The sequence below is a fragment of the Otolemur garnettii genome, unplaced genomic scaffold (genome assembly GCF_000181295.1).
Source record: "Otolemur garnettii isolate 467f Iridium unplaced genomic scaffold, OtoGar3 scaffold00043, whole genome shotgun sequence".
NCBI lineage: Eukaryota > Metazoa > Chordata > Mammalia > Primates > Galagidae > Otolemur > Otolemur garnettii.
Genome location: NW_003852438.1, coordinates 6,894,397 through 6,899,624, shown reverse-complemented (window position 1 = coordinate 6,899,624; position 5,228 = coordinate 6,894,397).

Below are 5,228 nucleotides of genomic sequence, written 5' to 3'. Positions count from 1 at the left end.
TCCCCCTGGGTAGAGTGCCGTGGCATTACAGCTCACAGCAACCTCCAACTCCTGGGCTCAAGCGAGTCTCTTGCCTCTGCCTCCCAAGTAGCTGGGAACACAGGCACCCACCACAACGCCTGGCTATTTTTTGGTTGCAGCCGTCATTGTTGTTTGGCGGGTCCGGGCTGGGGATTCGAAACCGCCACCTTAGGTGAACGTGGCTGGCACCTCAGCCGGTTGAGCTATAGGCGCCGAGCCGAGAGCTGGATTTTCCTTTTTAGAGCCCATGGTGAGGCTGAAGGGTAGAGATGAAGGTTGCCTATAGCAGCATGCAGCCTTCAGCCACTGCTTCTAGCAATTCAGCTCTGCCCCTGGCTTGCACACTTCACCCAGCAAAGCAAAAGCTGTGCTGCTTCTCAGAAGGCAATATGTGGAGTACCTGTGGTTGTCCAAGCATGTCCTGTGGGTATCTCACTCCACATCCCAGTCAGCTTATTGAGGGATTCTTTTGAACCCTCCAGTGTGTTCCTTGGGATGCCCTCTGTCTCCCACACCTATGCTGATGTCTTGGCCATTTTTGTAGCTTGTTTCCTTGTCAGTTGCCTGTTATAAGAGGTTCTATTCCCAACCTGGGCAGCTGCCTTCATCCCAACTCTGCACTACATTTTTCTCTTCCTAGAAACCTTCCCTCTTCCTCATGTTGAAACCTCTTGGACTGTCCCCATTCTTGGTACAGTCTGGCTGCCCCAGGCTCTGTTTCTGGCTGCTTTGCTCTCCATTAGCCTGAGATCTCTGGGCAGATCCTTCTCCTGCACCCAGGAGGGGAATGCACAGCTCAGCTTGTGCCTGGGGCTCTGATGGTGGCTTGGGGCTAAAATTCTCTCCTACCTCTCTGCACTCATCCCATCCTCAGGCCAGTCTGAACACAAGGCTGGAAACTTCTCCTTCCTCTCCTTCAGGAAGCTAGGAGTGTGGGAGTCAAGGCTGGTGCTAGGAAGGGCTGGGCAGGTCATCTTTCCCACCCACCCCACCAGACTGTGGGCTCTTGCGGTTGTTCCCTCCTCCTCTTCCTTTCCAGACTCAGGTGGGGACGTGGCTCAGCTGTAAGCTCCGTGGCTGGGATGGCAGGAGGTTACACTATTCCTTTCCCTGCTTTAGGGTCAGGGCAGCCCTTTTCTTAGATCCAGGGTCTCCCCATCAAAATGATGTAAGAAGAAGGCTCTTCAGCCTTGTGTGAAGGAAATACTAACAGCTTGAGAGGCTTGAGTCCCACCTCTGTCATTTCCTAGTGGTGTGACTTTGACCAAGTGACGGAATCTCTCTGGGCTTTGGTTTCTTCCTCTGTAAAAAGTGGTTAATAAAAATACTTATCTCACAGGACTGTGTGATGATTGTGTCATTCAAGATCCAGAAGGAAACTAAATTCACCCAACGTAGCCATTTACATGGACTTTATTTTTATTTTATTTTATTTTTTTGAGACAGAATTTCACTATGTCACCCTCAGTAGAGTGCTGTAGTGTCACAGCTCACAGCAGCCTTAAACTCGTGAGCTTAAGCAATTTTTTTGCCTCAGCCTCCTGATTAGCTGGGATGATAGGTGTCTGTCACAAGGCCCCACTTTTTTTTTTTTTAATAGTTGTCATTGTTGTTTAGCAGGCCTGGGCCAGATTCAAACCTGCCAGCCCCAGTGTATGTGACTGGCACCCTAACCATTCAGTTATGGGCACCAAGCCTACATGGACTTTAAAAGATAGCATAGTTTCCATTTTATTTTTTCCTAGAGGATAGCCTTTCCTCAAGGCTCAGTGTTCAGGGACTCAGCCCCTTCCATGAAGGCTATGGGGCAGTGGCACAGGCCTAAATCAGGGTGGGGGTGTTGGGTCCTCGAAGGCTTCACGAGCGCTACCTAACTACTGCCCTGCTGTGAGTGGCACCACTCATGAAGTAATGCAGTTTCCCATGCAGGTTGGAAAGCATGCAATGTTGAAGACACTGGGTTTGGAAATGTCCCTGAGGGCTGTGGCCTCTACTGTGTTTTGAACAATGGACTTCTCTGGGGCCTTGTCCTCATGCAGACTCAGGTGCAGTTTGTGCAGTGAATGGGCTGTGATGGCTCTGGCCCTTTTTGGCACCACCATTGTTCCTTCTTTGTCATCCTGGAAGTAAAACATGAGAGAGTTAAATTGATTTTAAAGTGAAGGAGTTTGAGGAACGTGGCTCCCTAGTATAAAGAGTATTTTTTACCTGTAATCCTACTACTCTGGGAGGCCAGAGGTGGGAGATCGTTTGAGCTCAGGAGTTCAGACCGGCCTGAGCAAGAGTGTGATGAGACCTCATCTCTACTAAAACAAACAAACAAACAAAAAAACCCAAAACAACTTAACCTGGCATTGTGGTGGGCACCTGTAGTCCCAGCTACTCAGGAGGCTGAGGCAGGAGGATTACTGGAGCCCAGGAATCGGAGGTTGCTGTGAGCTAGAGTATATCTCACTCTACCTGGGGCCACAGTGCCAGACTCTGTCTCAAAACAAAAAAACAACAACCACCAAAACACCCCTTGTGTTTTGAATTAAAGGTCCCTAGAGACTAACACACTAAGAGAGACTTTTCCTCTTTATACACAAGACCAGACAGATCCACCAAGGAGAACAATTGTCTCCTCCTCAAACCTCTCCCACTTTCTGCCCCATACTCTTGCTCAGGCGTCCTCAAACTATGGCCCGTGGGCCACATGCAGCCCATCTAGCACATTTATCCGGCCTGCCGGTGTTTTTGCTGCCGCAGCCTGTCCTGCTTAGCAGCTGGCTTGTCCCAAGGCCTGGCCCTCCAACGGTCTGAGGGACAGTGAACTGGCCCCCTGTTTAAAAAGTTTGAGGACCCCTGCTCTTGATCCTTTACTTCTCCCCATATACACACTGAAGTTCCCTTATCTGCCTGAAGTCCAGACCTATCAAAGAAGAAAACAATTACTTCTAGTTCCTTCCCCGAGTTTTCATTAACTGAACCCATATCACGGAAAGGGAGGCTAAAGTCTGTCAATAAACTTGGGCAGACTTTTGTTACAAATCACTGTCTGCTCTTCAGTCCCCACAGACTTTGTCCCAGACCACTGTATGTTCTTTAAATCCATTGAATTCTCCTAAAAATCATTTATTATTTCCCTAAAATAATTTACCCTTTCCCATTTCCTGTTCCCTTAAGAAGTAGGGTATATAAGCTTTTGTGGCCTTTTGGATGTTGGCAATCACTCTGGTTCTCCTGTGTACACAGTAGTAATAAATTTACATGCTTTTTTCCCTATTAATCTGCCATTTTGTGGGTTGAATTTTTAGTAAACCTTCTGAGGGCAAAGGGGAAGCTTCCCCTTACCCCCCAAAATGAAAGGATTAGGTACAAAGGTGTGGGTGAGACAGAAGAGACTAGGGCTGGAGAGGCCAGAGACAGGGCACCAGCGCTAGGGTGCCCAGCCCTACCCTGGAGCTAGGGTGCCCAGCCCTCTTGGTTTATCCAGGATCTAGGGGACTTTCAGTGCTGAAACCACCAGGCAATCCTGGGAAAACCAGGACGAGCTGATCACCTTGGGAACAGAGGAGTGGGGTGGCCAGATAATAGAGTTGCTGGCACTGTGAAGGAGTCACCTGGAAGAAGCTGTTACCACTGCTGGGGAGGGGCAGGTTGCAGCCACTGCCTGAGAGAGTGGCCGGAGGGTCTGGAGCAGTGCAGAACTGTGAATAGATACCCCGCCTCCTCCCTCCTCTCTGACCTCCTGTGGAGTCTTCCTTGGGTCAACCCAACTGGAAGGCAGAGAGCAAGGGAGCAGAATGAGGGTCAGAGGAGGAGCGGAAGGGAGTGGGGAGGTCACCTCCCTGGAGACTTAACATGCAGTGGAACAGAAAGCGCTTAGACCACTGCCAGCCACAGGCACACGCTCACTCCCAGCTGACAGCAATAATGATCATCATTAGCTTAGAAAGGCTGGCGCTCCCTGGGAGAGCTGGTACCTGTGTCTTTCCTTTGCCTAGAGCCAGCCTGGCCTGTGTTAGGTGCTCAGTTGATGTTATCAGAGGTCTTGCCCCCTCTGCCAGCAGCAGCCACTTTCCATCCCCTCGGCCCTTCAGTCCTTCAGCAGGGAGGCACTCTGGGCAGGTGGGGCACTGGGGTAAAGAGCAGCAGGAGCAGCTCTCCCTCTGTGGGGGCTGGGAGGGAGAATGCAGCTCTTCCTGAGGCTGTGGAAAGGCCGGAGCACAGGTGTCTTCTATGAGAGTAGAGTGGAGATGAGGGTGGAGGAGGCAGAGTGGGCTCCCACTCTCTGTGCCAGCACGGGCTGCCCCACCAGGTGGGCGGGAGGCTGTCTTTAAGCAGCAACTGTGAGAGTGGGCCCTGGGCTACCTGTGTACCTGTCACCAGCGCCCAGCACAAAGCCTGGCACAGAGAGTGTGCTCAGTGGATGTGAGCGAGGCTGGTGTGAGCGAATGGCAGTCTCTAGGGTGGGGTGGAATTTGTGTTTACTGACAGTCGCCCACTCCCACCACCCCTCCGTGCTGTGACTCAGAAGGCTGACATCACTCCCTTGTCCCCAGTTACATCCCCGAGGCTGGCCCACTCAACTTTCTTCTCCTGTGCTGCCTGGGGAGAGATAGGGAGGCTGAGAAAGTGATCACAGCCTGGGGAAAAAAGACAGAGGTCAGTGGGAAGGGACGGCTCAGTCTAGCCATCACGCGCCATTGCTTTTCCGTAGCACTTCCATGGCAGTGCTGAAATGATGCCCAGAAAGGTTCCGAGTTGCCTAAGGACACACAGTTTAGTGGGGATGCATCTTTCAGTCCAGCTACCCCAATTCTTGTATCTTTAAGCAGAGCGGAAAATCTCCTCTTGGGTTTTGAGGGTTGAGTTCTGTGAGTGCTCTCACCCCATTCCCGTGGGAGTTGGGCTCAACTTCTACAAGCATTTGGGAGCCATTTACAGTCTTCTGGGGGCCTAGGGAAAGATCTGGCAGCCTCCTCTAGCCCTGCAGTGGGAGCTCTCCTGCTCCTCCCCAAGCTGTGGCAGTGCCACGCCCTGTCTGTGGGGGTTCTAGGGAGACCAGCTGGCTGATCAGCCCTACTTCAGCCTGGCTAGTTGTGCAGAGTGCAGGAAATATGGTCCTTACTCCTTCCCTTGGGCAAGTCTCTGTCCTCTCTGGCCCCCTTTCTTGCTGAGAGATAAAGAGGAAGGTCAGAGGAGGGTCAATTTCTTTTTTTTTT